Source organism: Bubalus kerabau, chromosome 16, assembly GCF_029407905.1.
Source record: "Bubalus kerabau isolate K-KA32 ecotype Philippines breed swamp buffalo chromosome 16, PCC_UOA_SB_1v2, whole genome shotgun sequence".
Classification (NCBI taxonomy): Eukaryota; Metazoa; Chordata; class Mammalia; order Artiodactyla; family Bovidae; genus Bubalus; species Bubalus kerabau.
The window spans coordinates 26,353,596-26,376,229 of NC_073639.1; the positions used below are offsets into that span (position 1 = coordinate 26,353,596).

At 38.4% G+C, this 22,634-nt stretch overlaps 1 long non-coding RNA gene across 1 annotated transcript in view; it reads left to right on the forward strand.

Annotated features, from left to right (window-relative positions):
• Nucleotides 1-18,525, forward strand: part of LOC129629836 (uncharacterized) — a 127,584-nt gene extending 109,059 nt beyond the window's left edge. The window contains exon 4 of the long non-coding RNA XR_008703343.1: nucleotides 18,450-18,525. This is a non-coding gene — a long non-coding RNA (uncharacterized LOC129629836). The remainder of the gene's footprint in view (nucleotides 1-18,449) is intronic.
• Nucleotides 18,526-22,634: the final 4,109 nt, after the last annotated feature.

The window sequence follows — 22,634 nt, forward strand, 5'->3', positions numbered from 1 at the left end:
GCAGTATCGCCTTGCTTCCATGGCTGCTTGGCTTTCCTCCACAGGCATTTCCCACCACCGTCTCCTCTATCACATCCCCTCTATCCATCTCTCTGCCATCAACAGCAGCCCTTGACCTGGGATTGCTCCATAATCCCTAAACTCCAGCTGCCACCTGCTGTACCTTCCAGTAGACCAGCATTCCTACCAGGGTATGTATGACTGTGGCAAGGACTGTCTGATTCTCAATCTATTTAGGCTGCCACAGATCAGCTGTTTCACCCTCAGCCTTAAATGTTTCTCCTCTGACTCAGACACTTGCCCTGCTGTGGGGATTAGACCCCTGCTTCAGTTCCCCCACCCACTGAAGGCAGGTCCAGTCCTAATAACACTCTTGTTTTTCCCCCAATTCCTTCATCCTACTGAGTTTTGTGTGGTTCTATATATTATTTTCCACTGGTCAGGTATTCCTGTCTGCTCTCAGCTGATAGGTGTATTCCTGATGTAACTGTGGATAGAGATGTACTCCACATCCACCTACTCCTCTACCATCTTGTTCTTCCTAGAAATGATTTCTTATAGATGCTAATAGAAATTTAATTTTGTGAAATATTCAAGTAAAAACAGAGAAAAATTTGTCATAAATGAATAAAATGATTTTGCACATTGTTAACATTGTAAAGTTGGGATCAGGAAAAGTATAAAAGTCTAGATTAAGTTAGATCTAAAGTAATTAAGGCCTGGCATGCTGTGATACATGGGGTAGCAAAGAGTCAGACACGACTGAGCAACTGAACTGAAAGTAATCAGGTGAACCATATCAGTTAGTGATGATCTGATCGGGGTTACGGCAGGGATTTATTTATTTTCACTCCTGCATAGTATTTCATTTCAATTGAGACCTCATCAGAATGTCTTTTAACACCTGTATTTCTACCAGTCTTCTGTTCATGTCCACTTAAGAAGCCTGAGGTTTTCTATGCAGCTCGTTCCCTCCTTGTTACCTCTCATGAGAATAACTTTTTTTTCCATTTATTTATGACACTGTAGGCTTTTCCTAGCAAAGACGTCGAAACTCTCTTATTCTCTGCCCATTACCAAGTTCCAAAGTTCCACATTTTTAGGTCTTTGTTACAACACCTCCACTTTTCAGTACCAATTTTCTGTCAGTCTGTTTGGGCTGCTAAAACAAAATACCACAAGCAGATAAATTATAAACATATATTTATTTCTCACAATTCTGGAGGCTAAGAATTCCAAATCAAGTCTCCAACATGGTCATATTCTGGTGAAGGCACTCTTACTTGTTCATAATTAGCACCTTTTTGCAGTGTCCTCACATGGTGAAAAGAGGTTAGCGAGCTTTCTGAGCCACTTTTCTAAGGACACTTATTCTATTCATGAGGGCCCTACCCTGATGACCTTAACACTGTCTAAATGCCTTACCTTGTAATACTATCACATTGGACATTAGGGTTTAAACATATGAATTTTTGTGACAAATACTCAGACCACAGCACATTGTGAATGTATGACAAATCATCTATACCTTGTTTTGGTGATGAGACAATGCTGTTTTCAAACAGGGACATTTATTATAATCATTCCAGTTCCGCTTTTTGTTTGTTTGTTTAAGAAATTGCTGGTTCCTCAAGTATGCATGCTAAGTCGCCTCTTTGGGATCCCATGGACTGTAGCCCACCAGACTCCTCTGTCCATAGGATTCTCCAGGCAAGAATACTGGAGTGGATTGCCATGCCCTTCTCTAGGGGATCTTCTTGACCCAGGGATCAAACCCTCATCTCTTGTGTCATCTGCATTGGCAGATAGGTTCTTTACTACTAGTGCCACCTGGCTTCCCTAAGTCACTTCAGTTGTGTCCAACTCTGTGACCCCATGGACTGTCGCCCACCAGGCTCCTCTGTCCATGGGATTTTACAAGCAAGAATACTGGAGTGGGTTGCCATGCCCTTCTCTAGTCCTCAAGTATACATATGTAAAAATTAGTATAGTAAATAACAGCAGAAAGTTCCACAAAATACTTATATCAATCTATGCTCTTACTACCTTTATATGAAAGTTATCTTTGCTTGTTTACTTTTGGTATTTTCCAAGCTTTTTGCAGGGGATATTCCAGTGGACATGAAGTTGTATCTCATTGTAATTATTGAGCTTTCCCCTGATGAAAAATGAGATTGAGCACTATTATAATATCTTTAGTGACCATTTTTATATCCTCTTTTATAAACCATTTGCTCCCATCTTTTGTTCATTTTTTTTTCTGTTTAATTTTCCTTTACTGATTCATAGGTATTTTCAGAGAGGCCAGGTTATATTTTGTGCCTAAATTCTTTTTATGGTTATTTATATTTAAAATATCTTCTCCAAGATGTAGTTTGTATTTTTACACTCTAATGGTCTTTGAAAAGGAAAAGCAATAGCTTTACTAAGGTATAATTTATATAACATCCAGTTCACATATTTAAAGTGCACAATACAATTTTTGTAGTATATTCACAGAGTCCCGAACCATTGTACCAATCTAATTTTTAAATATTTACATCTCAAGACAAGACACGTTTTATCAAATAATAGACCTTCCCCACTACCCATTCCAGTAGTCCTAGGTAACACATATCTATTTTCTGACTCTACAGATTTGCCTTTTCTGGACATTTTATGTAAAAGGAATAATAAAATATGAGATCTTCTTTGATTGGCTTCTTTTATTTAGCATAATATCTTCTGGGTTCATCCATATTGAAGAATATATCAGTATTTCATTCATTGCCAAATGATGTTCATTGTATGGCTATGCCACAGTTTACCAGTTCATCAGTTGATGATCATTTGAGTAGTATATAATTTTTGGCTATTATGAATAATGCTATTATGAACTTCTATGCACATATATTTTGAAGGCATATAATTTCATTTTTCTTGGGCTAAACTTCTGTTTTCAAAAGTAAGTGCGTGATTTTGCATCCTCACTAACAATCTATAAGGTTCTAATCTATACATCCTTGTCAACACTGACATTTTAACTACTGCTTTCCTGCTAGAGAGAAGTGATATTTCATTGTGATTTCAATTTGCATTGTCCTAATGACTAATGATGATGAGCCTCTTTGTATGTTCATATTATACACCTCTTTGTTGAAACATTTATTCATTTCATTTTCTATATTTTATTAAGGTATTTATCTTTTTATTATTGGGTTGTAAGTGTTCTGTATAGATACTGGACAACAGTTCCTTAGCAGATAGTATGATTTGCAAATATTTTCTTCCATTCTGTGAGTTGTCCTTCACATATTGATGGTACCATTTGCAGCATGAAAATGAAAGTAGTGTTAGTCACTCAGTCATGGCCACCTGTTTGTGACCACATGGACTGTAGCCCACCAGGCTCCTCTGTTCACAGAATTTCCATTTGCAACATTTGCCTTTAATTTTGATAAAGTTCACTGTATATATACATTTTTACTATAATTCTTTTGCTTCTAGTGTTTTCTTCAAGAAACCTTTGCCTAAGTCAAAAATGTTTACTCCTATATTTTGTTCTAAAGCTTTTATAAACTTAGCCCTTACATTTAGACTCTGATCCATTGTAAGTTTTTTTTGTGTGTGTAGAGTATAAGCTAAAGGTGAAAATCTGTTCTTTCACATGTAGATATCCAGTTGTACCAGAATCATTTGTGGAGAAAGGCTATTTCCCTCCTTTGAAAAGTTTTGACACCTTATCAGAAATCAATCGGCCATGAAAGTAAAGATTTATTTCTGAAATTTCAATTCTATTGCATTAATCTATAGGTCTGTTCTCAGGCCACACAACTTTAAATACTGCAGCTGTGTAGTAGCTTTGAATTCAGAAGTTTTGTTTGTTTGTTTTTTTACTTTTTTAGGATTGTTTTTACTATTCTGGTTCCCTTGCATTTCCATATTAATTTTAGGACCAGTTAGATAATTTTTGAAAAATTGGCAGATTGAATATGTAAATAATTTGGGGTGTATTGCCATCACCAACATTGTCTTATGAACCATAAGCATAGAATGTCTTTCTATTTATTTAGGTCTTCTTTAATTTTTTTCAATAATGGCTTCCAGTTTTCAGTGTAAATTTTACAATTCTTTTGTTATATATGTTCCTAAATATTGTGTTTTGGATGCTGTTAGAATTGTTTTCTTAATTTAGATTTTTAATATATAATTTTTTTTTTTTTTTGTATATTCACTGCTTATCCTACAAGATCCTTTTTCAGCCTAGAAACATACAATTCTACAAATCTGGATCTGGATATCACATCCAGAGCTTATACCTAATTGATTGCATGTGTTAGTAGAAATTCTTTTTTCGAGTGTTTTCAATAAGTTAGCTCTTTCTGATTTATCTCATATAATAGGACAGATGTAGCTGCACATGAAAATTAATGTTGAAAATGGAAGTGTGAATGAAGATATAGAAGAAATGAACCATGAATTAATTGACAACCTGAGAATGTCTTAAATATCTCAATAATACATACAAACTCCCCTCTTTCACTAGCATCAACTGCTTTCTCTAATCAAATTGTCCTATAAAGTAGATGACATAAAAATAGTAAATTCATTTTTAATTTATTACAGATAAATCGAGAAGATTGACAATATACATAGCCCATGTTTTAGTCACTTCTCTCCCCTTCACAGGTCACGCTTCACAGATTTATTTTTTGAACAAACCAGGATAAGTAGTTCTCCTGATTTTCCCAATGGAAATGGCTCCCCCTGTCTCTGCCTGCTCCACTCATTACATCGGTGGTGATACCATCTTGAGTTCTGGAACAAAATCTTCTGCATAGAATGTCATAACTCCATTCACAGTAAAGGAGCAGATAACTGAATATGTGAGTGCCTGAGTTGCTAGTTGCAGTATTCTTCAACTCTTGGTTGCATTGTATTTAGTTAGTCAGTCCTATCCCACTCTTTGCAACCCCATGGAATGTAGTCAGCCAGGCTCCTCTGTCCATGGGATTCTCCAAACAAGAATACTGGAGTGGGTTGCTATGCCCTCCTCCAGGGGATCTTCCCAACTCAGGGATTGAACCCAGGTCTTCCGCATTACAAGCGGATTTGTTACCATCTGAGCCACCAGGAAAGCCAGTGAATACTTGAGTGGGTAGCCAATTCCTTCTCCTGGGTATCTTCCTTGACGCAGGAAGTGAACCAGCATCTCCTGCATTCAGTTCAGTTCAGTTCAGTCGCTCAGTCATGTCCGACTCTTTGTGACCCCATGAATCGCAGCACGCCAGGCCTCCCTGTCCATCACCAACTCCCGGAGTTCACTCAGACTCACATCCATTGAGTCAGTGATGCCATCAAGCCATCTCATCCTCTGTCGTCCCCGTATCCTCCTGCCCCCAAATCCCTCCCAGAATCACAGTCTTTTCCAATGAGTCAACTCTTCCCATGAGATGGCCAAAGTACTGGAGTTTCAGCTTTAGCATCATTCCTTCCAAAGAAATCCCAGGGCTGATCTCCTCCAGAATGGACTGGTTGGATCTCCTTGCAGCCCAAGGGACTCTCAAGAGTCTTCTCCAACACCACAGTTCAAAAGCATCAATTCTTCGGCCCTCAGCCTTCTTCCCAGTCCAACTCTCACATCCATACATGACCACAGGAAAAACCATAGCCTTGACTAGACGAACCTTTGTTGGCAAAGTAATGTCTCTGCTTTTGAATATGCTATCTAGGTTGGACATAACCTTCCTTGCAAGGAGTAAGCATCTTTTAATTTCATGGCTGCAGTCACCATCTGCGGTGATTTTGGAGCCCCCAAAAATAAAGTCTGCCACTGTTTCCACTGTTTCCCCATCTATTTCCCATGAAGTGAGGGGCCAGATGCCTTGATCTTCCTTTTCTGAATGTTGAGCTTTAAGCCAACTTTTTCACTCTCCACTTTCACTTTCATCAAGAGGCTTTTTAGTTCCTCTTCACTTTCTGCCATAAGTGTGGTGTCATCTGCATATCTGAGGTTATTGATATTTCTCCTGGCAATCTTGATTCCAGCTTGTGTTTCTTCCAGTCCAGCGTTTCTCATGATGTACTCTGCATAGAAGTTAAATAAGCAGGGTGACAATATACAGCCTTGATGTACTCCTTTTCCTATTTGGAACTAGTCTGTTATTCCATGTCCAGTTCTAACTGTTGCTTCCTGACCTGCATACAGATTTCTCAAGAGGCAGGTCAGGTGGTCTTGTATTCCCATCTCTTGAAGAATTTTCCAGTTTATTGTGATCCACACAGTCAAAGGCTTTGGCATAGTCAATAAAGCAGAAATAGGTGTTTTTCTGGAACTCTCTTGCTTTTTCCATGATCCAGCAGCTGTTGCCAATTTGATCTCTGGTTCCTCTGCCTTTTCTAAAACCAACTTGAACATCAGGAAGTTCACAGTTCACATATTGCTGAAGCCTGGCTTGGAGAATTTTGAGCATTACTTTACTAGCATGTGAGATGAGTGCAATTGTGTGGTAGTTTGAGCATTCTTTGGCATTGCCTTTCTTTGGGATTGGAATGAAAACTGACCTTTTCCAGTACTGTGGCCACTGCTGAGTTTTCCAAAATTGCTGGTATATTGAGTACAGCACTTCCACAGCATCGTTTTTCAGGATTTGAACTAGCTCAACTGGAATTCCATCACCTCCACTAGCTTTGTTTGTAGTGATACTTTCCAAGGCCCACTTGACTTCACATTCCAGGATATCTGGCTCTAGATGAGTGATCACACCCTTGTGATTATGTGTGTCATGAAGATCTTTTTTGTACAGTTCTTCTGTGTATTCTTGCCACCTCTTCTTAATATCTTCTGCTTCTGTTAAGTCCATACCATTTCTGTCCTTTATTGAGCCCATCTTTGCATGAAAATACTGGGCCTGTTCTTTGCTAGATTCCTGCATGGCCCAGACTCTTACCTTTTTCAGGCCTGTATCCTCATGTCATCTCCTAAAGAAAAAGGAGATGACATGACAACCTATTTTATTTTGGCCGTGTAGCACAGCTTTCAAGGATCTTAGTTCCCCAACCAGGGATTAATCCCCAGCCCCAGGCAGTGAAAGCACCAAATCCTAACCACTGGACCACCAGGGACTTCCCCTTACCACCTATTTAAAATGGTGCCTCTTGCATCTTACCTCTCTAACCTCTTTGCTTAATTTTTCTCCCAAGCATTTACTGACTTCTCACTTAGTGTATATTTTATTGCTTAAAAATTTCAGAAGCAGTATGTACAGTGGCTCAGGAAGATCCCCTGGAGAAGGGAATGGCAACCCACTCTAGTATTCTTGCATGGAGAATCCCACGGAGAGAGGATCCTGGCCGGCTCTGGTCAATGGGCTCACAAAGAGCTTTTTACCGGCTGAGCTACAAGGGAAGCCCTCAGACTCTTTAGTCCCACAGAATTAGTGCACGATAATGTTTCAGTGTATAATACTTTACTAAAGGGTTAATCGATGATGCATGTTATACTATACAGAAAAAAATGGTAATGTATTTTTAACATAATCTATGCCAAATTAGGAGAAGGCAATGGCACCCCACTCAGTACTCTTGCCTGGAAAATCCCATGGATGGAGGAGCCTGGTAGGCTGCAGTCCATGGGTCGCTGGGAGTCGGACACGACTGAGTGACTTCACTTTCACTTTTCACATTCATGCATTGGGGAAGGAAATGGCAACCCACTCCAGTGTTCTTGCCTGGAGAATCCCAGGGACGGGGGAGCCTGGTGGGCTGCCATCTATGGGGTTGCACAGAGTCGGACACGACTGAAGCAGCTTAGCAGCAGCAGTAGCAGCATGCCAAATTATCTACACAATCCAAGGAAAAAGTACCTAAGAAATTAAATCTTTTATAGGACTCAACATTTCCTAATTTATCTCTCTTAACCTTAGTTGTATATCCTCTCTGGGTGAATCTTGATTTAAATTTCACTGCTATCAATCATGACATTTAACCCCTAGATGAAAACTGAGCTCATCTCAGGATTATCCCCTATCTTACAGTCTCCCAGGTGGTGGAGTGGTAAAGAATTTGCCTGCCAATGCAAGAGATGCAGGAGACATGGGTTCAGTCTCTGGCTGGGGAAGATCTCCTGAGGAGGAAATGGCAATCCATTCCAGTATTCTTGTCTGGGAAATCCTATGGACAGAGGAGCCTGGCAGGCTATAGTCCATGGAATCCAAAGAGTCAGACACGACTGAGCATGCACACAAGAACTTTGAGTCTCAGTTGCTCAATATGTATAGCTTAACATCTAAAGAAGTTCAAGTTAAACAATGCTTGATGTCTTTTGGTACTCAGATAATAATGGAGGGTCAACTTATTTTTGTTCCCTTCAATGTCTACTCTCTTGGGTACAGAATAGGAGAGAAAATGTCCCAAGCAAGTCTATATACATTCCCTCCATAGCCAGGAGTGTTTGGGAAATGAATGCCATCCATCCTTTAACACAGTAATAGTAGTTAAAAAATGGATGGCCATGTATATAAAATGTTTTTAACAGCTTATGCAAGTATCTATTTAGATCATTTACATAAAAGAAACATGAAACTTATTTATGGAGTATGTAGAATGGGGGTTGTCACATAGGAATAATTAATGGAGATTAAAATGAGAATATCGCAAGGCCAAAGCATCTTCTGTAGCAGTGAATCTACGTACATAATTTTAAAGCTTCTCTGCTTTTTTCTCAAAGAAAAATAATGTACAAGAAGACAGCTCTTTAAAGGAGCTTCAGCATACTCTTGGGATTTCTCCAGGAAAAACATGTCTATCTGTTCATAGTACATTCCTGCAACTTTAGAATTAGTAGTACAGCTTGATGTAGGTTAAGATCTATGATTTTCCTGAGTTAACTTTAACAATTAAATTCTGTTTGTCAACACACAGAGATGCATAGTCCATTGTTTTTGTTTCTTTGAGTTAGTATTAAGTCAGATGTAAACTCATATATAGCCTCTCTTAGGATAAACAGAGTTTCAATGCTACTCTGAATTCAGTAAGGTGAAGATAAAGAACAGAGCCTTTGTTTAGAGATAAATGAGTTAATGCACATGTACAGTTATCTACTTACCTAGGAAATCCTAGCACTCAATGACCATAGATACCAACAGTAGTAGCGGTGGTAAAAGCAGTAAGCACATATTTGCTATATTGATAAAGACAGATTCCAAATACCAAAATAAGCCTTAGACAGGCATGGGGATGATCATTAGTCTACCAGAACCTGTGGTGCCTCAGATGATAGCTGCCAGTAAACCAAGTTAATATCTCTTCCTTTGTACTGATTTTATAGCCATGGAGTGATTTTAACATTGTAGGTAGTCTAGTTTAGTGACATTTCATTGGCATATGCCCTTGTATTGAATTAAACAGGAAAAGTCAGTCTGAGCCGATACACTAATTAGTGTGCATTTTGATAGTTGAAAATAAAGATTTATTAGCCAGAGAAGAAGACTATCACCTCCTAGATATACTCATGATAAGACAGGCAGTTCTTAGAATTAGGGAGTGTATAAGGCATTGCTTTGCATGATAAATAACAGTTACCATCCATAAAATTCTGAACATACTATCAAACACAAATATCTTACCCACATATTTTGTCAATTTGCGTGCTTTTTTTGTGCAACATAAAATCCTATAAATATTTCAATTGATTAGATGACATTTGCAGGAGTAACAAAATTAATTCAAATAGCCTGAGAGTTTGGAGGAAATAAACCAACTATCCATTTGTGTCTAGGCTCCTGACAATTCCTTTTGATACATAGCAATAGAATCTTTTAAAATTGATAATATGACAAGACAAACATCTTTCACACAAGCCATTCTTTTGTTAGGTATGTCATTATACCTACTCCATCTATAGTTTTACATTTGTAGAAGTAGATATATTTCTAAGATACTAAAACAGATACTTGATTTGTGTTGGTAGATATAAAAGCCTAACCCTAGTTGTGATGCATTATAATCACATCCTTGTAAAAATTTATACACCATCCAAGAGGTAGTTTAATAGAATTGCAGATATTTATCCAACTGATTATCTTCTATGAACCTAGTTCATAGAAATTTCAGATCTTTTCCACCTAATGGAAAATCCAGATATTTACTCACTAAGAATTTCAGAAATTTTGTTCTGTTAGCATTTCAATAATTTATATTTGTTGCTTTATCTCCCCGTGAGCCATCATTAATCCAGCCACTGATTTGCAGAGTACTTCTTAAAAAGTGTTTATTGAAAATTAAGTTTCATCTAAGGCTTTAAACTATGGAGAAGAGCATAAGGTCTGTTTGTATATTTTCCTAGAAACTTTCATAGTGTTTTCCACATGTAGGATATCTAAAAATATTTATATATTGAATGAATGGATTGATTGAATGAATGAATGAAAATATAAACCCAGGTTTATGCTCATTCTGATAATTACTAGAAGTCAAAATTGTATGTGCTTGAGATGAAAGCAAACTGTTACACATGTAATGGGAGTGGATAGTTTTCACTATTTTGATCAGTGAAACAACAAGTTGATACTGTTCATCCCCACTCCCTTATAAGATTACAGCTGCCAGCTTAACCTAATACCTCTGTCTCCAAAGTGTACATGCCATCATTCCCTTTTTCTTGGTGTTGTCAGTTAGCTTTCCAAGAAACAAATTTTGGGATTCTGAGATTTTTGTTCTTAAGGTTAATTGGAATGTTCTCTAAGGAAAACTCTCTGTGAAGGTTAAAGAAAGAAGTAGAAGTTAAACTGTAATACAGTTGCACCTAAAAGGAATGTTAAAAAAAAAAATGGTGGAGTAGAAGGATGTGCATTCATCTTCTCCTGTGAGAACACCAACATTGCAACTAGCTGCTGAACAACCATTGACAGGAGAATGTTGGAGCCCACCAAAAAACATATCCCACATCCTAGGTCAAAGGAGAAGCCCCAGCAAGATGGTAGGAGGAGTGAAATCATGTTTAGAATCAAACCTCAGACCCACCAGAGATGCTCAGAGGGCACAAACAAACCTTTGTGTGCACCAGGGTCCAGGGAAAGGAACAGTGACCCCCACAAGAGACTGAGCCAGACCTGCCTTTGAGTGTTTGAGTGTCTTCTGCAGAGACATGGGTCAGCAGTGACCTGCTGTGGGTACAGGGTCTCTGGCTGCAGAAGACTTGGGAGGTGCAGTTTGTGGCATAAGTCCTTTTGGAGGAGGTTGCCATTAATGCCACTGTAGAGCTGCCAAGCAGACGATCCAGAAACTGGAGAACGATTATAACAAAGAAGTTCTTGCACAGTTGCAAAAGTCCACAACAGATTTCCCAAGCTGGAGATCTTGCAAAAGGACTGAGAATCTCCAGGGAAACAGACTCTTGGAGGGCACAATAAAATCTTGTGTGCACAGAGCTCAGGAGAAATGAGCAGTGACCCTACAAGAGATTGAGCCAGATTTGCCTATGAGTGTTTGGGAGTCTCCAGCAGAGGTGTGGGTCGACAGTGGCCTTCCATGGGGCCAGGGGCACTGACTACAACAGTCCTGGGAGCTGCAGCATGCTGGCATATGTTCTTTTGAAGGAGGTTGTGATGGAACCCCTCTCCAGTACTCTTGCCTGGAAAATCCCACGGATGGAGGAGCCTGGTAGGCTGCAGTCCATGGGGTCGTGAAGAGTTGGACACGACTGAGTGACTTCACTTTCACTTTTCACTTTCCTGCATTGGAGAAGGAAATGGCAACCCACTCCAGTGTTCTTGCCTGGAGAATCCCAGGGACGGGGGAGCCTGGTGGGCTGCCGTCTATGGGGTCATGCAGAGTCGGACACGACTGGAGCGACTTAGCAGCAACAGGAGCCATTACCACTCTTACGCCAACCATAGTTTGGCCTAAGGCCAAACTACAGGGAAGGAACACAGCCCCACCCATCAGAAAAATTGTATTAAAGATTTACTGAGCCTGCCCAGTAATAGAGGAAATAGAATAAATAGAGGAGAACAATTGAATGGGAAAAACTAGACAACTCTTCAAGAAAATTATAGATACCAAGGGAACATGTCATGCAAAGATGGCCACAACAGAGGACAGAAACGGTATGGGCATAACAGATGTAGAAGATATTAAGAAGAGGTGGCAAGAATACACAGAACTATACAAAAAAATATCTTTATGACCCAGATAACCACAAAATGTGATCACTTACCTAGAGCCAGACATCCTGGAGTGCAAAGTCAAGTGGGCCTTAAGAAACTTTATACTAGGAACCTTCACTACTAGGAAGCTAGTGGAGGTGATGGAATTCCAGTTGAGCTAGTTCAAATCCTAAAATATGATGCTGTTAAAGTGTTGCACTCAATATGCCAGCCAATTTGGAAAATACACCAGTGGCCAGAGCACAGAAAAAAGATCAGTTTCATTCCAATCTCAAAGAAGGGCAATGCCAAAAGAATATTCAAAATACCACCCAATTGCACTCATCTCACACATTGGCAAAGTAAAACTCAAAATTCTCCAAGCCAGGTGTCAACAGTATATGAACCAGGAACTTTCAGATGTTCGGGCTGGATTTAGAAAAGGCAGAGGAACCAGAGAACAAATTGTCAACACCCACTGGATCATAGATAAAGCAATAGAATTCCAGAAAAACATCTACTTCTGCTTCATTGACTACATTAAAGCCTTTGACTTTGTGGGTCGCAACAAACTGTGGAAAATTCTTAAAGAGGTGAGAATACCAAAACACCTGTCTCCTGTGAAATATGTATGCCGATCAAGAAGCAATAGTTAGAACCAAATGTGGAGCAACTGACTGGTTCCAAATTGGAAAAGAAGTATGTCAAGGCTATATATTGTCACCCTGCTTATTTAACTTATATGCAGAGTACATCATATTAAATATTGGGCTACATGAAGCCTAAGCTGGAATGAAGATTGCCAGAAGAAATATCAATAACCTCAAATATGCAGATGACATCACCCATATGGCAGAAAGTGAAGAGGAACTAAAGAGCTTCTTGAATAAGGTGAAAGAGGAGAGTGAAAAAACTGGCTTAAAACTCAGCATTCAAAAAATTAAGTCCATGGCATCCAATTCCATCACTTCATGGCAAATAGATTGGGAAACAGTGGAAACAGTGACAGACTTTATTTTCTTGGGCTCCAAAATCACTGCAGATGGTGACTGAAGCCATGAAATTAAAGGACACTTGCTCCTTGGAAGTAAAGTTATGACCAACCTAGACAGCATATTGAAAAGCAGAGACATTACTTTGCCAACAAAGTTCTGTCCATCAAAGCTACTGGTTTATCCAGTAGTCATGTATAGATGTGAGAATTGGACCATATAGAAGCCTGAAAGCTGAAGTAATGCTGTTGAGCTGTGGTGTTGGAGAAGACTTTTGAGAGTCCCTTGGACTGAAAAGAGATCAAACCAGTCAATCCTAAAGGAAATCAATCCTGAATAATCATTCGAAGGACTAATGCTGAAGCTGAAGCTCCAATAGTTTTGCCACCTGATGTGAAGAGCCAATTCATTAGAAAATTCCCTGATGCTGGGAAAGATTGAAGGCAAGAGGATAAGGGGAGGAAAGAGGATGAGATGTTGGATGGCATCACCCACTCAAAAGATATGAGTTTGAGCAAGCTCTGGGAGATGGTGAGGGACAGGGAAGCCTGGGGTGCTGCATTCCATTGTGTTGCAAAGAGTTGGACACAATAACAAGCCATTCAATAACAACAAAAAGGAGCTTTGGATCAGTTGGGAGAGTTCTACAGAGTGATCCCAATTGGGAAATGGATTCTGTGGGATTTTGTAATCTACTATTCACTTTCTATGGGTTGCCCCCAAAGAGGGGAACATAACCTTTGGAGAGACAGCTGGCTCTCTTAGGCTGAAGACGACCCAAGAGAGTAACTTAGAAAATGAAGTCTATATGCATAACAAGATACACATAGATTTTTTGTGACCTATTGAATGACAAAAGTTGTTTTGTTTTGTTTTTTTTTAATCACATCTGCAAATCCAGTGGAATTCATGTAATGTCTTAGGGCACAGAGAGATGTCACTATTTCTGAGCATTTCTGATAAAAAGTGCTGGATGCTATCAAAGAAAAATGTTTCATCATCTCATTATGGGAAATAGAGTTTATGTAGTTCCCTGGGAGCAGGTTATGTAATGATCATCTTTCAAGATGGTGTTCGAAATTCTACAGGAAGCACTTCTCAACTTCTAGAAGTTGATAAAGGAAACATCCTCACTGGAGTGGAAGCCGAGTAGTCTGTTGTTAATGACGCCACACTTAGCTCCAGAACACTGACTGCCATCTGTGTTTTGTCTTTGCTGCAGGTCCCTGATTTCTATCTTTGGAAATAAGAATTCAAAATTTCTTGACCTGTTGTCTATTCCGATTAGAACCTCTCTGTACACCTTGGGAAAAATCTAAGTTACTCTAACAGAGACCTCAAATTATAGTTGTACAAATAAAATGAGTTTTGTTTTGTTTTGTTTTCTCTTATGTTAACAGTCACAGTATGAGTGTTCCCCATCTCAGGAATATTTTTGATCTTCACAATCTTTCAAAAATTCAGCATCCTTCTAAGGCATTGCTCTGCCACATTTGAGAGAATTGCCATCTTCTGCTCAATTGATTCTTCATTTCCTCTGTCTCATCAGAACTGAAAGAAGTGTGGGTAGAGAATTTAGTCCTCAGGTCTTCATTTCCAGACCAGAAATGGCAAATATCACTTCTGCACAAATTTTGTTGGTAGATAGCTAATTGCTCAAATTAACTATTATACAAAGGAAGCTGATACGAACTGCCTGATTTGGCAGAACTGTGTCTGACCATAATGGTGATGAAAGAAAGAAAACTGATTTGGGTGGAAAGCTAGTACCTCCACTGGCAAATTCACTAGTGTTTTTTCCAATTTCATCATCATATTCCCTCTTTCTTCTCTTTTTCCCAGGCTCAAAATGAATGTTTCCTAGTCTCTGAGGAAATCACATTCTCTCCAGATGATAGCTATCACAAATACTTTTCTATGGAACCCATCCTTGGTATTTCCCATCATGAGGAGAGTATTGAAGACTCAAAATCAGACTCCTGTTTTATATGCTTTATGTCCTTATGATATCCCTGTGACCTCTTTTAGTCTAAATCCATGACCTAGCTTTTTGAGTGAGAGGGATAGTAGTGGGAAGAAAAAGCTGAAGAGACAAAGGACAAACAAGTTAGTATTATGAAATTATTGTCCTGCTATAGAATTCCATGAGTCCCAAGATTAGGGATGCCATCCAGTCAACCAGTGATTTTAATCAATAGTATGGAAAGAGAAGAAAATGGGAGAAGAGTTCTCACCATTACTCATCAAACTACTTCTCTGCCACCCAGTAAAATTGAGTGTATCACATTCTGACTCCTGCTTCTTTCCCTTTCATTATCTTTGGCTTGATTATGCTTACACAGATGGAATCCTCTTGAATATAACTTCATAATTCATAAAAAGAATTAACTTTGCATATGTCTGTGTCCTATGACTAGAATAATATTAATCTAGACATTCTTATCACTCTATAGGAGCTTGCTCCAATAATTGAAAGTATTCAAGTTAACTTTAGATAATAGGAGAGATCTTGGGGATCTTTCAGCTAAGCTTCTTCATTTTAATATTGGACAAAGTTGTTAAATAGTTCGCACAGTATCATTAGCTTATTTATTCCGGATGAGGACTGAAAGTTTGGTCTACTGCCTCATTCTCATACTCATTCTGGTGTATCTCATTGCATTTCCATTCTCCTCCTCTCTTCTTTCTCAGCATAATTATCCTTGTCACTACTCTAACCATCTGACACTTTAATTAATTTTTCTAACATCAGAATGTAAAAGCTGTTGAGCATGCCATTTTTTCTTTAAATTGTAATTCACTCTGTTTTAGAGTGGTATTTCCCAAAGTATGTTCAGCTCAACCCTAACCTTATGGAAATGTTCTGTATAAAATATATTTCTGGGAAATTAGTTTGAGAAATGTTGTGCATTATGACTTCTCTGAGATGTATAATAGGCAATAGTGCAATAAATGCTATATGAAATAAATCTTTTGAATAGAAAATGTTTTAGCTTTGCTTGAACAACTATTTTTCACATTTATATATACAATCTCTTTCCCCTGTCTGCCTCCACCACTCAACAGCTCTGTGTACTATTTGGGAGAGCTGCCTTGAAGTCATATCCTCTTATTCTTAGGAAGTTTCTCAGATTGAAGGAAGGATGAATTAGGAAATAATGTCCATTACTAAGACTTTCAGATAAAAGTCTGTTGTCAGAATTGAAGATGTCTGTTCATTGATTCAATAAAAATTGTTAGGTACTCTGACAACTACTAAATTATAATATCTGAGTTTAAGCCCAGTAACGTTTTTTTAGGCTCCACAGGTAATAGTGGTTAAAATGTCCAAAGGAATGATACTTGGCAATAAATAATTTTCTCCATTTTAATTCAAAATGCATTTTAACTGATAGTCCATATACATGACTAATTCACAAAAATATTAATATGAATTATAGTGATTCTTTTCAACATAAAATTCTAAATGGATAACCTCATATTTACAAATCTGATACCTTTGTTTATCAGTTCAGTTCAGTTCAGCCACTCAGTCATGTCCAGCTCTTTGTGACTCCATGGACTGCAGCATGCCAGGCCTCCCTGTTCATCACCAACTCCTGGAGGGTCCTCAAACTCATGTCCATCCAGTCGGTGATGCCATCCAACCATCTCATCCTCTGCCGTCCACTTCTCCTCCTGCCCTCAATCTTTCCCAGCATCAGGGTCTTTTCAAATAATTCAGTTCTTCACATCAGGTAGCCCAAGTATTGGAGTTTCAGCTTCAGCATCAGTCCTTCCACTGAATATTCAGGACTGATTTCCTTTAGGATGGACTGGTTGGATTTCCTTGCAGTCCAAGGGACTCTCGAGAGTCTTCTCCAACACCACAGTTCAAAAGCATCAATTCTTCAGTGCTCAGCTTTCTTTACAGTCCAACTCTCCCATCCATACATGACAACTGGAAAAACCATAGCTTTGACTAGATGGAACTTTGTTGGCAAACTAATGTCTCTGCTTTTTAATATGCTGTCTAGGTTGTTCATAACTTTTCTTCCAAGGAGCAAGTGTTCTTTAATTTCGTGGCTGCAGTCACCATCTGCAGGGATTTTGGAGCCCAGAAAAATAAAGTCTCTCAATATTTCCACTGCCTCCCTATCTATTTGCCATGAAGTGATGGAATGGGACAAGATGCCGTGATCTTATTTTTCTGAATGTTGAGTTTTAAGTCAACTTTTTCACTCTCCTCTTTCACTTTCATCAAGAGGCTCTTTAGTTCTTCACTTTCTGCCATAAGGGTGGTGTCATCTGCATATCTGAGGTTATTGATATTTCTCCCAACAATCTTGATTCCAGCTTGTGTTTCATCCAGCCCAGCATTTCTCATGATGTACTCTGCATATAAGTTAAATAAGCAGGGTGATAATATACAGCCTTGACTTACTCCTTTTCCTATTTAGAAACAGTCTGTTTTTCCATGTCCAGTTCTAACTGTTGCTTTCTGATCTGCATACAGATTTCTCAAGAGGCAGGTCAGGTGGTCTGGTATTCCCATCTCTTTAATAATTTTCCACAATTTGTTGGGATCCACACAGTCAGATGCTTTGGTATAGTCAATAAAGCAGAAGTAGATGTTTTTCTGGAACTATCATGGTTTTTCAATGATCCAGCAGTTGTTGGCAATTTGGTCTCTGGTTCCTCTGCCTTTTCTAAATCCAGCTTAAACATCTGGAAGTTCACGGTTCATGTACTGTTGAAGCCCAATGTGTCTCTTGTATAGATAAAGGAATATTATATTTTTCTTTATTCAATATTGACTTTTTTCTTTCATGCCACTTTAGCATATTATTTCTAAAATGCAAACATAATTCTCTGATTCATATTTGCTGTGTTTGAGCACTAAACTGTTTAACCTGGTCCTTCTACAATCTGGGGAGTAAACCCCTCCCAAACTTCCTCTTTTGTTCCATCCCTCATCAATTTCAGGACTTCAGTTAGGGAATTTCTTTCAGTTTTTCTACTGAAATGTTCTTTTTTAATCTAATAGACTAGAGTTTTTACTCTTAACTGAACAAATAATAATAATGAATTAAATCTATGTATTTTTATATGATACACCAAAAAATGTATATCAACTGTATATCAGCGTATGGACTTTAGAGATAAATCAACAAAGCCAAAAATGGAATAACTTGTATGTAAAAACTTTAAAAAATTTGGCATATTTAAATGTGCACTGATTGATAACAATGTTGCAAAGCTCATGTGATGTTTGAATAAATCAGGCTTTGGTGTTCAGTTTTTATGTCTTAAAACTGGGAATATTTTAATGGGATTTTATATTTTCCTCCAGGTATCTTCTATTGGTTTATCTGCTCATGCTGAAAAGTGAATTTGAATAAGAAATGTTGCCACAGTGTATACTCAAGATTTCAACCACATCTATCTTTATTTTCCCCTAAAGCACCTAGTATATAAATAATATCTGAGATGAAACCAGAAAAAAAAGATTAAATTAAACAATAAACTTTGAGTTTTTTTTTTGTTTGCACTTGGAAATTTTATTTATATATACATCACTTAAAATTAATATTTTTCAGCTTTCAAATCCAGTTAAGGCCAAGAAAACATGAAGCTAGTGATTACTTTCTTCTATGTGTTTCTAGATAAAAGTTGTTTTATAAAACATATTTGCATATATCTTTTAAGGAATATGTTAACATTAACTTCTTCTAAAACTTGTGTAGTGTCTGGTATCTTAGATACTTTTTAAAGAACAATGCTGCTGCTGCTGCTGCTAAGTCGCTTCAGTCGTGTCCGACTCTGCGTGACCCCATAGACTGCAGCCCACCAGGCTCCCCCTGGGATTCTCCAGGCAAGAACACTGGAGTGGGTTGCTATTTCCTTCTCCAATGCGTGAAAGTGAAGTTGCTCAGTCGTGTCCAATCCTCAGTGACACCATGGACTGCAGCCTTCCAGGCTCCTCCGTCCATGGGATTTTCCAGGCAAGAGTACTGAGTGGGGTGCCATTGCCTTCTCTGTTAAAGAGCAATGAGGCTAAGGGAAAAAATTTCATTCATTCAAATGTTGCTTCAGAGTCTACAAAATCAAAGATTTTGAAAATGTTTTACTAAGAATCTGTAGCTAGAGATGATTTAAAATTAAAGGAAGATCAGAGCAAGACTTCAGGCACAAACATTAAATTATCTGCAAAGTTTTTGTTCACCATTATTTTCAATTCAAGAAAAAAATCCTGCCATCATTGACTCACAACCCTATCATCCAATCTTCTCTTCATTTATAATGGTTATTAAAATTTTTAATAATCTCAGTAGTGAAATAAAATGTCAGTTACAAAGTTAGGCAAAATTTGAAAGGTATTTCTCATGCAAATGACATAGAAACTCTCCCTCAGACCATTTTTTAACAGCTATTTATTTATGATCTTAATGTTTCTGTTACACTTCAATTTTAAGTTGGGTCTCAACTTCATTTCACATTCTTGATCAAAGTCATTTCTTCTCACCCCTCTATCAAAACCTTTTGGAGGCAGCTCATTTTTATCTCCTCAAGGTCTTGGTCTGTTTCAGCCCTGTTGGACTCACTGTTCTGTTAATTCCTATAATACAGTAGTTCATATTGCAGGTTAAATACATTCAGCTTTTAAAACTTTCCTTTTCTTTCATGTTCTTATTCTATCTGTCTCCAAATATTGAGGAGGCATTTTAATGACAGCAAACGTATCTCTGATCCTTCTCCCATCCTGAAGTTACCTAATATAACTAAATAAGTGACAGACACCTAGCATGATGATGGTTGGAAAACATTTGAAAAACGTTTTTATGGGGAGCATCTGAAAAATAAATTTTGGTTGCAATAAATCTATTGCCTTTTACATGCTCTAAAATTCTAAGTGATTTTTTTCATTCTTCCTCTACTTTTATAACTGTCAATTTTTCTGTTTACCTTTATCGTGCCTATGACATTCCTAAAATTGATTTATATCCATTTATTTGATGAACAGCTATCAAAACTAAACAGTTTGCTGAAATCTTGATTTATACACCTCAAATTAGATAATATGTCAACAGAATATATTTACAATAAAGCCAATATAAGTAAGTGATACAAAGAATAGCCATTGGAATTAGTTCTTTTCAACTACTCCTTTTGACTTTTGCTCTTTTTCTCCCAAATGACTTCATGTATTAAAATTTGCCATTCAGGCTGGGTCTGTTGAGAAGTAAATTATTAACTTTCCTTGTTTTACTATTGCTCTCACTCTGAACCAATGCAAATTTAGACCAGTGCAAATGAAGTGGTGCTTGTTTCCCAGGAGTTTTATGAATAATGGTCTCAACCATACATAATGAAGCAGATGCTTCTGAGAAGGAGTGTTATTTTTTGGAAATAAGTGCTTGGGGAGGCATCTCTGAGGTCACTAGAGTACTATTTAGTGCAATATAATAATAACACTAAATGAGTGCACTCTCTTAAAGGGTGGATGTGCTTTCTTAAGCATTTCACTTTCCATGGTCTGTGATATATGTGAAGGCTGAATTGTTTCCCACTGTGATCTGAAGGTCTTAAATAAAGTTATACCTTATATGTTTTATGTTGGTCACAGCCTATTAATAGGATGTTATTGATTAAAGAGGGACTGGGCACTTAACAGGGCCCTTTAGTACTTGTCACGAGTTCCCAATCTCCCACAGACATTTGCTTCCCTGGAGCTAGTGTTGTGGCTGGACAAGCCCTTGTGGCTCTTATTGTGACTACGAGATGCCCCTTAGCAACAACCATTTATGCAACTTGGAAAAATAAGATTTATTTATAAGTCCTGGAGGGTACACAATACACCTGGGGCCACACAGGGAGAGAGAAAGAGAGTGTGGCCTGGCCTTTTATGGCGTAGAGGGTGAGACGTCTAGGTTTTGAGGATTTATTATCTATTGATGGATTAAAAATATGAGTAAGTGTGGAAGCATGGGGAGAGAAATGAAGGGTCACTACAGAGGTCACCTAGGGATTTCTATAGAAGGAACTTCATGAGTGGGTGCCCAGGCTTTGTACCTATTAATAGTTGTGTAACTCATAATGTGCGTATATAAGATGGATGACTTTGAAATAGATACCTTGGCAATCAAAAGCTTAATGTCAGGCAATTACACTACACCCTATCTGCTTTTGGGTGCCTAAAATTCTTTTAGCAAAATAAAACTGCCTTAAATCTCTATAAAGATGTTTTCTAATCTAAATATCTTTGTTACAGATAATACATTGAAAATGCATAACTACGTGTAAATAGTGTATCAAATGGGTGTAAGAACATATTTTCAGAGCAGAGAGGTGGAGAAGGGAGAGAAAGAAAGAGTATGAGAGGCTGGAATACCTGAAAGACAGAATAAAGGAGACCCATATGCAGGTCAGGAAGCAACAGTTAGAACTGGACATGGAACAACAGACTGGTTCCAAATAGGAAAAGGAGTACGTCAAGGCTGTATATTGTCACCCTGTTTATTTAGCCTACATGCAGAGTACATCATGAGAAGCCCTGGACTGGAGGAAACACAAGCTGGAATCAAGATTGCCCGGAGAAATATCAATAACCTCAGATATGCAGATGACACCACCCTGATGGCAGAAAGTGAAGAGGTACTAAAAAGCCTCTTGATGAAAGTGAAAGTGGAGAGTGAAAAAGTTGGCTTAAAGCTCAACATTCAGAAAACGAAGATCATGGCATCTGGTCCCATCACTTCATGGGAAATAGATGGGGAAACAGTGGAAACAGTGTCAGACTTTATTTTTTGGGCTCCAAAATCACCGCAGATGGTGACTGCAGCCATGAAATTAAAAGATGCTTACTCCTTGGAAGGAAAGTTATGACCAACCTAGATAGCATATTCAAAAGCAGAGACATTACTTTGCCAACAAAGGTCCGTCTAGTCAGGCTATGGTTTTTCCTGTGGTCATGTATGGATGTGAGAGTTGGACCGTGAAGAAGGCTGAGCGCCGAAGAATTGATGCTTTTGAACTGTGGTGTTGGAGAAGACTCTTGAGAGTCCCTTGGACTGCAAGGAGATCCAACCAGTCCATTCTGAAGGAGCTCAGCCCTGGGATTTCTTTGGAAGGAATGATGCTAAAGCTGAAACTCCAGTACTTTGGCCACCTCATGCGAAGAGTTGACTCATTGGGAAAGACTCTGATGCTGGGACGGATTGGGGGCAAGAGGAGAAGGGGACAACAGAGGATGAGGCGGCTGGATGGCATCACCGACTCGAAGGACGTGAGTCTGAGTGAACTCCGGGAGTTGGTGATGGACAGGGAGGCCTGGCGTGCTGCGATTCAGGGGGTCACAAAGAGTCAGACACGACTGAGCGACTGATCTGATCTGATCTGATCTGATGAAAACAAGAGCATGATTTTTAAAGGAGTTGAATTCATTAAGATACATCACACCAATTTTAAAATGTTATCTTTGGTAGAAGAAATAATGTAATTAAGGTTTAGAGAAATAATAAAAATGATTTAAAATCTT